Source organism: Salvelinus alpinus, chromosome 1 (genome assembly GCF_045679555.1).
Source record: "Salvelinus alpinus chromosome 1, SLU_Salpinus.1, whole genome shotgun sequence".
NCBI classification, from domain to species: domain Eukaryota; kingdom Metazoa; phylum Chordata; class Actinopteri; order Salmoniformes; family Salmonidae; genus Salvelinus; species Salvelinus alpinus.
Window position 1 is genome coordinate 7,360,469 of NC_092086.1, and position 11,892 is coordinate 7,372,360.

Consider the following 11,892-nt stretch of genomic DNA (forward strand, 5'->3'; position numbering starts at 1 on the left):
TACATGTGGAAGACAATCAGGATGGTGTGAATAATCTAATGATGTCCAGTCCTGTTGAGGGGTTACATGTGGAGGACAATCAGGATGGTGTGAATACTCTAATGATGTCCAGTCCTGTTGAGGGGTTACATGTGGAGGACAATCAGGATGGTGTGAATACTCTAATGATGTCCAATCCTGTTGAGGGGTTACATGTAGAAGACAATCAGGATGGTGTGAATACTCTAATGATGTCCAGTCCTGTTGAGGGGTTACATGTGGAGGACAATCAGGATGGTGTGAATACTCTAATGATGTCCGGTCCTGTTGAGGGGTTACATGTGGAGGACAATCAGGATGGTGTGAATACTCTAATGATGTCCAATCCTGTTGAGGGGTTACATGTAGAAGACAATCAGGATGGTGTGAATACTCTAATGATGTCCAGTCCTGTTGAGGGGTTACATGTGGAGGACAATCAGGATGGTGTGAATACTCTAATGATGTACAGTCCTGTTGAGGGGTTACATGTGGAAGACAATCAGGATGGTGTGAATACTCTAATGATGTCCAGTCCTGTTGAGGGGTTACATGTGGAAGACAATCAGGAAGGTGTGAATACTCTAATGATGTACAGTCCTGTTGAGGGGTTACATGTGGAAGACAATCAGGATGGTGTGAATACTCTAATAATGTCAAGTCCTGTTGAGGGGTTACACGTGGAGGACAATCAGGATGGTGTGAATACTCTAATGATGTACAGTCCTGTTGAGGGGTTACATGTGGAAGACAATCAGGATGGTGTGAATACTCTAATGATGTCCAGTCCTGTTGAGGGGTTACATGTGGAAGACAATCAGGATGGTGTGAATACTCTAATGATGTACAGTCCTGTTGAGGGGTTACATGTGGAAGACAATCAGGATGGTGTGAATACTCTAATGATGTCCAGTCCTGTTGAGGGGTTACATGTGGAGGACAATCAGTATGGTGTGAATACTCTAATGATGTACAGTCCTGTTGAGGGGTTACATGTGGAAGACAATCAGGATGGTGTGAATACTCTAATGATGTACAGTCCTGTTGAGGGGTTACATGTGGAGGACAATCAGGATGGTGTGAATACTCTAATGATGTACAGTCCTGTTGAGGGGTTACATGTGGAGGACAATCAGGATGGTGTGAATACTCTAATGATGTCCAGTCCTGTTGAGGGGTTACATGTGGAAGACAATCAGGATGGTGTGAATACTCTAATGATGTACAGTCCTGTTGAGGGGTTACATGTGGAAGACAATCAGGATGGTGTGAATACTCTAATGATGTACAGTCCTGTTGAGGGGTTACATGTAGAAGACAATCAGGATGGTGTGAATACTCTAATGATGTCCAGTCCTGTTGAGGGGTTACATGTGGAAGACAATCAGGATGGTGTGAATACTCTAATGATGTCCAGTCCTGTTGAGGGGTTACATGTAGAAGACAATCAGGAGGGTGTGAATACTCTAATGATGTACAGTCCTGTTGAGGGGTTACATGTGGAAGACAATCAGGATGGTGTGAATACTCTAATGATGTACAGTCCTGTTGAGGGGTTACATGTGGAAGACAATCAGGATGGTGTGAATACTCTAATGATGTACAGTCCTGTTGAGGGGTTACATGTGGAGAACAATCAGGATGGTGTGAATACTCTAATGATGTACAGTCCTGTTGAGGGGTTACATGTGGAAGACAATCAGGATGGTGTGAATACTCTAATGATGTACAGTCCTATTGAGGGGTTATATGTGGAGGACAATCAGGATGGTGTGAATACTCTAATGATGTACAGTCCTGTTGAGGGGTTACATGTGGAGGACAATCAGGATGGTGTGAATACTCTAATGATGTCCAGTCCTGTTGAGGGGTTACATGTGGAAGACAATCAGGATGGTGTGAATACTCTAATGATGTACAGTCCTGTTGAGGGGTTACATGTGGAAGACAATCAGGATGGTGTGAATACTCTAATGATGTCCAGTCCTGTTGAGGGGTTACATGTAGAAGACAATCAGGATGGTGTGAATACTCTAATGATGTCCAGTCCTGTTGAGGGGTTACATGTGGAAGACAATCAGGATGGTGTGAATAATCTAATGATGTCCAGTCCTGTTGAGGGGTTACATGTGGAGGACAATCAGGATGGTGTGAATACTCTAATGATGTCCAGTCCTGTTGAGGGGTTACATGTGGAGGACAATCAGGATGGTGTGAATACTCTAATGATGTCCAATCCTGTTGAGGGGTTACATGTAGAAGACAATCAGGATGGTGTGAATACTCTAATGATGTCCAGTCCTGTTGAGGGGTTACATGTGGAGGACAATCAGGATGGTGTGAATACTCTAATGATGTCCGGTCCTGTTGAGGGGTTACATGTGGAGGACAATCAGGATGGTGTGAATACTCTAATGATGTCCAGTCCTGTTGAGGGGTTACATGTGGAAGACAATCAGGAAGGTGTGAATACTCTAATGATGTACAGTCCTGTTGAGGGGTTACATGTGGAAGACAATCAGGATGGTGTGAATACTCTAATAATGTCAAGTCCTGTTGAGGGGTTACATGTGGAAGACAATCAGGATGGTGTGAATACTCTAATGATGTACAGTCCTGTTAAGGGGTTACATGTGGAAGACAATCAGGATGGTGTGAATACTCTAATGATGTCCAGTCCTGTTGAGGGGTTACATGTGGAGGACAATCAGTATGGTGTGAATACTCTAATGATGTACAGTCCTGTTGAGGGGTTACATGTGGAAGACAATCAGGATGGTGTGAATACTCTAATGATGTACAGTCCTGTTGAGGGGTTACATGTGGAGGACAATCAGGATGGTGTGAATACTCTAATGATGTACAGTCCTGTTGAGGGGTTACATGTGGAGGACAATCAGGATGGTGTGAATACTCTAATGATGTACAGTCCTGTTGAGGGGTTACATGTGGAAGACAATCAGGATGGTGTGAATACTCTAATGATGTACAGTCCTGTTGAGGGGTTACATGTGGAGAACAATCAGGATGGTGTGAATACTCTAATGATGTACAGTCCTGATGAGGGGTTACATGTGGAAGACAATCAGGATGGTGTGAATACTCTAATGATGTACAGTCCTGTTGAGGGGTTACATGTGGAGGACAATCAGGATGGTGTGAATACTCTAATGATGTACAGTCCTGTTGAGGGGTTACATGTGGAAGACAATCAGGATGGTGTGAATACTCTAATGATGTCCAGTCCTGTTGAGGGGTTACATGTAGAAGACAATCAGGATGGTGTGAATACTCTAATGATGTCCAGTCCTGTTGAGGGGTTACATGTGGAAGACAATCAGGATGGTGTGAATAATCTAATGATGTCCAGTCCTGTTGAGGGGTTACATGTGGAGGACAATCAGGATGGTGTGAATACTCTAATGATGTCCAGTCCTGTTGAGGGGTTACATGTGGAGGACAATCAGGATGGTGTGAATACTCTAATGATGTCCAATCCTGTTGAGGGGTTACATGTAGAAGACAATCAGGATGGTGTGAATACTCTAATGATGTCCAGTCCTGTTGAGGGGTTACATGTGGAAGACAATCAGGATGGTGTGAATACTCTAATGATGTACAGTCCTGTTGAGGGGTTACATGTGGAAGACAATCAGGATGGTGTGAATACTCTAATGATGTCCAGTCCTGTTGAGGGGTTACATGTGGAGGACAATCAGTATGGTGTGAATACTCTAATGATGTACAGTCCTGTTGAGGGGTTACATGTGGAAGACAATCAGGATGGTGTGAATACTCTAATGATGTACAGTCCTGTTGAGGGGTTACATGTGGAGGACAATCAGGATGGTGTGAATACTCTAATGATGTACAGTCCTGTTGAGGGGTTACATGTGGAGGACAATCAGGATGGTGTGAATACTCTAATGATGTCCAGTCCTGTTGAGGGGTTACATGTGGAAGACAATCAGGATGGTGTGAATACTCTAATGATGTACAGTCCTGTTGAGGGGTTACATGTGGAAGACAATCAGGATGGTGTGAATACTCTAATGATGTACAGTCCTGTTGAGGGGTTACATGTAGAAGACAATTAGGATGGTGTGAATACTCTAATGATGTCCAGTCCTGTTGAGGGGTTACATGTGGAAGACAATCAGGATGGTGTGAATACTCTAATGATGTCCAGTCCTGTTGAGGGGTTACATGTAGAAGACAATCAGGAGGGTGTGAATACTCTAATGATGTACAGTCCTGTTGAGGGGTTACATGTGGAAGACAATCAGGATGGTGTGAATACTCTAATGATGTACAGTCCTGTTGAGGGGTTACATGTGGAAGACAATCAGGATGGTGTGAATACTCTAATGATGTACAGTCCTGTTGAGGGGTTACATGTGGAGAACAATCAGGATGGTGTGAATACTCTAATGATGTACAGTCCTGTTGAGGGGTTACATGTGGAAGACAATCAGGATGGTGTGAATACTCTAATGATGTACAGTCCTATTGAGGGGTTATATGTGGAGGACAATCAGGATGGTGTGAATACTCTAATGATGTACAGTCCTGTTGAGGGGTTACATGTGGAAGACAATCAGGATGGTGTGAATACTCTAATGATGTCCAGTCCTGTTGAGGGGTTACATGTGGAGGACAATCAGTATGGTGTGAATACTCTAATGATGTACAGTCCTGTTGAGGGGTTACATGTGGAAGACAATCAGGATGGTGTGAATACTCTAATGATGTACAGTCCTGTTGAGGGGTTACATGTGGAGGACAATCAGGATGGTGTGAATACTCTAATGATGTACAGTCCTGTTGAGGGGTTACATGTGGAGGACAATCAGGATGGTGTGAATACTCTAATGATGTCCAGTCCTGTTGAGGGGTTACATGTGGAAGACAATCAGGATGGTGTGAATACTCTAATGATGTACAGTCCTGTTGAGGGGTTACATGTGGAAGACAATCAGGATGGTGTGAATACTCTAATGATGTACAGTCCTGTTGAGGGGTTACATGTAGAAGACAATCAGGATGGTGTGAATACTCTAATGATGTCCAGTCCTGTTGAGGGGTTACATGTGGAAGACAATCAGGATGGTGTGAATACTCTAATGATGTCCAGTCCTGTTGAGGGGTTACATGTAGAAGACAATCAGGAGGGTGTGAATACTCTAATGATGTACAGTCCTGTTGAGGGGTTACATGTGGAAGACAATCAGGATGGTGTGAATACTCTAATGATGTACAGTCCTGTTGAGGGGTTACATGTGGAAGACAATCAGGATGGTGTGAATACTCTAATGATGTACAGTCCTGTTGAGGGGTTACATGTGGAGAACAATCAGGATGGTGTGAATACTCTAATGATGTACAGTCCTGTTGAGGGGTTACATGTGGAAGACAATCAGGATGGTGTGAATACTCTAATGATGTACAGTCCTATTGAGGGGTTATATGTGGAGGACAATCAGGATGGTGTGAATACTCTAATGATGTACAGTCCTGTTGAGGGGTTACATGTGGAGGACAATCAGGATGGTGTGAATACTCTAATGATGTCCAGTCCTGTTGAGGGGTTACATGTGGAAGACAATCAGGATGGTGTGAATACTCTAATGATGTACAGTCCTGTTGAGGGGTTACATGTGGAAGACAATCAGGATGGTGTGAATACTCTAATGATGTCCAGTCCTGTTGAGGGGTTACATGTAGAAGACAATCAGGATGGTGTGAATACTCTAATGATGTCCAGTCCTGTTGAGGGGTTACATGTGGAAGACAATCAGGATGGTGTGAATAATCTAATGATGTCCAGTCCTGTTGAGGGGTTACATGTGGAGGACAATCAGGATGGTGTGAATACTCTAATGATGTCCAGTCCTGTTGAGGGGTTACATGTGGAGGACAATCAGGATGGTGTGAATACTCTAATGATGTCCAATCCTGTTGAGGGGTTACATGTAGAAGACAATCAGGATGGTGTGAATACTCTAATGATGTCCAGTCCTGTTGAGGGGTTACATGTGGAGGACAATCAGGATGGTGTGAATACTCTAATGATGTCCGGTCCTGTTGAGGGGTTACATGTGGAGGACAATCAGGATGGTGTGAATACTCTAATGATGTCCAGTCCTGTTGAGGGGTTACATGTGGAAGACAATCAGGAAGGTGTGAATACTCTAATGATGTACAGTCCTGTTGAGGGGTTACATGTGGAAGACAATCAGGATGGTGTGAATACTCTAATAATGTCAAGTCCTGTTGAGGGGTTACATGTGGAAGACAATCAGGATGGTGTGAATACTCTAATGATGTACAGTCCTGTTAAGGGGTTACATGTGGAAGACAATCAGGATGGTGTGAATACTCTAATGATGTCCAGTCCTGTTGAGGGGTTACATGTGGAGGACAATCAGTATGGTGTGAATACTCTAATGATGTACAGTCCTGTTGAGGGGTTACATGTGGAAGACAATCAGGATGGTGTGAATACTCTAATGATGTACAGTCCTGTTGAGGGGTTACATGTGGAGGACAATCAGGATGGTGTGAATACTCTAATGATGTACAGTCCTGTTGAGGGGTTACATGTGGAGGACAATCAGGATGGTGTGAATACTCTAATGATGTACAGTCCTGTTGAGGGGTTACATGTGGAAGACAATCAGGATGGTGTGAATACTCTAATGATGTACAGTCCTGTTGAGGGGTTACATGTGGAGAACAATCAGGATGGTGTGAATACTCTAATGATGTACAGTCCTGATGAGGGGTTACATGTGGAAGACAATCAGGATGGTGTGAATACTCTAATGATGTACAGTCCTGTTGAGGGGTTACATGTGGAGGACAATCAGGATGGTGTGAATACTCTAATGATGTACAGTCCTGTTGAGGGGTTACATGTGGAAGACAATCAGGATGGTGTGAATACTCTAATGATGTCCAGTCCTGTTGAGGGGTTACATGTAGAAGACAATCAGGATGGTGTGAATACTCTAATGATGTCCAGTCCTGTTGAGGGGTTACATGTGGAAGACAATCAGGATGGTGTGAATAATCTAATGATGTCCAGTCCTGTTGAGGGGTTACATGTGGAGGACAATCAGGATGGTGTGAATACTCTAATGATGTCCAGTCCTGTTGAGGGGTTACATGTGGAGGACAATCAGGATGGTGTGAATACTCTAATGATGTCCAATCCTGTTGAGGGGTTACATGTAGAAGACAATCAGGATGGTGTGAATACTCTAATGATGTCCAGTCCTGTTGAGGGGTTACATGTGGAAGACAATCAGGATGGTGTGAATACTCTAATGATGTACAGTCCTGTTGAGGGGTTACATGTGGAAGACAATCAGGATGGTGTGAATACTCTAATGATGTCCAGTCCTGTTGAGGGGTTACATGTGGAGGACAATCAGTATGGTGTGAATACTCTAATGATGTACAGTCCTGTTGAGGGGTTACATGTGGAAGACAATCAGGATGGTGTGAATACTCTAATGATGTACAGTCCTGTTGAGGGGTTACATGTGGAGGACAATCAGGATGGTGTGAATACTCTAATGATGTACAGTCCTGTTGAGGGGTTACATGTGGAGGACAATCAGGATGGTGTGAATACTCTAATGATGTCCAGTCCTGTTGAGGGGTTACATGTGGAAGACAATCAGGATGGTGTGAATACTCTAATGATGTACAGTCCTGTTGAGGGGTTACATGTGGAAGACAATCAGGATGGTGTGAATACTCTAATGATGTACAGTCCTGTTGAGGGGTTACATGTAGAAGACAATTAGGATGGTGTGAATACTCTAATGATGTCCAGTCCTGTTGAGGGGTTACATGTGGAAGACAATCAGGATGGTGTGAATACTCTAATGATGTCCAGTCCTGTTGAGGGGTTACATGTAGAAGACAATCAGGAGGGTGTGAATACTCTAATGATGTACAGTCCTGTTGAGGGGTTACATGTGGAAGACAATCAGGATGGTGTGAATACTCTAATGATGTACAGTCCTGTTGAGGGGTTACATGTGGAAGACAATCAGGATGGTGTGAATACTCTAATGATGTACAGTCCTGTTGAGGGGTTACATGTGGAGAACAATCAGGATGGTGTGAATACTCTAATGATGTACAGTCCTGTTGAGGGGTTACATGTGGAAGACAATCAGGATGGTGTGAATACTCTAATGATGTACAGTCCTATTGAGGGGTTATATGTGGAGGACAATCAGGATGGTGTGAATACTCTAATGATGTACAGTCCTGTTGAGGGGTTACATGTGGAGGACAATCAGGATGGTGTGAATACTCTAATGATGTCCAGTCCTGTTGAGGGGTTACATGTGGAAGACAATCAGGATGGTGTGAATACTCTAATGATGTACAGTCCTGTTGAGGGGTTACATGTGGAGGACAATCAGGATGGTGTGAATACTCTAATGATGTCCAGTCCTGTTGAGGGGTTACATGTGGAGGACAATCAGGATGGTGTGAATACTCTAATGATGTACAGTCCTGTTGAGGGGTTACATGTGGAAGACAATCAGGATGGTGTGAATACTCTAATGATGTACAGTCCTGTTGAGGGGTTACATGTAGAAGACAATCAGGATGGTGTGAATACTCTAATGATGTCCAGTCCTGTTGAGGGGTTACATGTGGAAGACAATCAGGATGGTGTGAATACTCTAATGATGTACAATCCTGTTGATGGGTTACATGTGGAGGACAATCAGGATGGTGTGAATACTCTAATGATGTACAGTCCTATTGAGGGGTTATATGTGGAGGACAATCAGGATGGTGTGAATACTCTAATGATGTACAGTCCTGTTGAGGGGTTACATGTGGAAGACAATCAGGATGGTGTGAATACTCTAATGATGTACAGTCCTGTTGAGGGGTTACATGTGGAAGACAATCAGGATGGTGTGAATACTCTAATGATGTACAGTCCTGTTGAGGGGTTACATGTAGAAGACAATCAGGATGGTGTGAATACTCTAATGATGTCCAGTCCTGTTGAGGGGTTACATGTGGAAGACAATCAGGATGGTGTGAATACTCTAATGATGTCCAGTCCTGTTGAGGGGTTACATGTAGAAGACAATCAGGATGGTGTGAATACTCTAATGATGTACAGTCCTGTTGAGGGGTTACATGTGGAAGACAATCAGGATGGTGTGAATACTCTAATGATGTACAGTCCTGTTGAGGGGTTACATGTGGAAGACAATCAGGATGGTGTGAATACTCTAATGATGTACAGTCCTGTTGAGGGGTTACATGTGGAGAACAATCAGGATGGTGTGAATACTCTAATGATGTACAGTCCTGTTGAGGGGTTACATGTGGAAGACAATCAGGATGGTGTGAATACTCTAATGATGTACAGTCCTGTTGAGGGGTTACATGTGGAGGACAATCAGGATGGTGTGAATACTCTAATGATGTACAGTCCTGTTGAGGGGTTACATGTGGAGGACAATCAGGATGGTGTGAATACTCTAATGATGTACAGTCCTGTTGAGGGGTTACATGTGGAGGACAATCAGGATGGTGTGAATACTCTAATGATGTACAGTCCTGTTGAGGGGTTACATGTGGAGGACAATCAGGATGGTGTGAATACTCTAATGATGTACAGTCCTGTTGAGGGGTTACATGTAGAAGACAATCAGGATGGTGTGAATACTCTAATGATGTCCAGTCCTGTTGAGGGGTTACATGTGGAAGACAATCAGGATGGTGTGAATACTCTAATGATGTCCAGTCCTGTTGAGGGGTTACATGTAGAAGACAATCAGGATGGTGTGAATACTCTAATGATGTACAGTCCTGTTGAGGGGTTACATGTGGAAGACAATCAGGATGGTGTGAATACTCTAATGATGTACAGTCCTGTTGAGGGGTTACATGTGGAAGACAATCAGGATGGTGTGAATACTCTAATGATGTACAGTCCTGTTGAGGGGTTACATGTGGAGAACAATCAGGATGGTGTGAATACTCTAATGATGTACAGTCCTGTTGAGGGGTTACATGTGGAAGACAATCAGGATGGTGTGAATACTCTAATGATGTACAGTCCTGTTGAGGGGTTACATGTGGAGGACAATCAGGATGGTGTGAATACTCTAATGATGTACAGTCCTGTTGAGGGGTTACATGTGGAGGACAATCAGGATGGTGTGAATACTCTAATGATGTCCAGTCCTGTTGAGGGGTTACATGTGGAAGACAATCAGGATGGTGTGAATACTCTAATGATGTACAGTCCTGTTGAGGGGTTACATGTGGAGGACAATCAGGATGGTGTGAATACTCTAATGATGTCCAGTCCTGTTGAGGGGTTACATGTGGAGGACAATCAGGATGGTGTGAATACTCTAATGATGTACAGTCCTGTTGAGGGGTTACATGTGGAAGACAATCAGGATGGTGTGAATACTCTAATGATGTACAGTCCTGTTGAGGGGTTACATGTAGAAGACAATCAGGATGGTGTGAATACTCTAATGATGTCCAGTCCTGTTGAGGGGTTACATGTGGAAGACAATCAGGATGGTGTGAATACTCTAATGATGTACAATCCTGTTGATGGGTTACATGTGGAGGACAATCAGGATGGTGTGAATACTCTAATGATGTACAGTCCTGTTGAGGGTTTACATGTGGAAGACAATCAGGATGGTGTGAATACTCTAATGATGTCCAGTCCTGTTGAGGGGTTACATGTGGAAGACAATCAGGATGGTGTGAATACTCTAATGATGTCCAGTCCTGTTGAGGGGTTACATGTAGAAGACAATCAGGATGGTGTGAATACTCTAATGATGTACAGTCCTGTTGAGGGGTTACATGTGGAAGACAATCAGGATGGTGTGAATACTCTAATGATGTACAGTCCTGTTGAGGGGTTACATGTGGAAGACAATCAGGATGGTGTGAATACTCTAATGATGTACAGTCCTGTTGAGGGGTTACATGTGGAGAACAATCAGGATGGTGTGAATACTCTAATGATGTACAGTCCTGTTGAGGGGTTACATGTGGAAGACAATCAGGATGGTGTGAATACTCTAATGATGTACAGTCCTGTTGAGGGGTTACATGTGGAGGACAATCAGGATGGTGTGAATACTCTAATGATGTACAGTCCTGTTGAGGGGTTACATGTGGAGGACAATCAGGATGGTGTGAATACTCTAATGATGTACAGTCCTGTTGAGGGGTTACATGTGGAGGACAATCAGGATGGTGTGAATACTCTAATGATGTACAGTCCTGTTGAGGGGTTACATGTGGAGGACAATCAGGATGGTGTGAATACTCTAATGATGTACAGTCCTGTTGAGGGGTTACATGTAGAAGACAATCAGGATGGTGTGAATACTCTAATGATGTCCAGTCCTGTTGAGGGGTTACATGTGGAAGACAATCAGGATGGTGTGAATACTCTAATGATGTCCAGTCCTGTTGAGGGGTTACATGTAGAAGACAATCAGGATGGTGTGAATACTCTAATGATGTACAGTCCTGTTGAGGGGTTACATGTGGAAGACAATCAGGATGGTGTGAATACTCTAATGATGTACAGTCCTGTTGAGGGGTTACATGTGGAAGACAATCAGGATGGTGTGAATACTCTAATGATGTACAGTCCTGTTGAGGGGTTACATGTGGAGAACAATCAGGATGGTGTGAATACTCTAATGATGTACAGTCCTGTTGAGGGGTTACATGTGGAAGACAATCAGGATGGTGTGAATACTCTAATGATGTACAGTCCTGTTGAGGGGTTACATGTGGAGGACAATCAGGATGGTGTGAATACTCTAATGATGTACA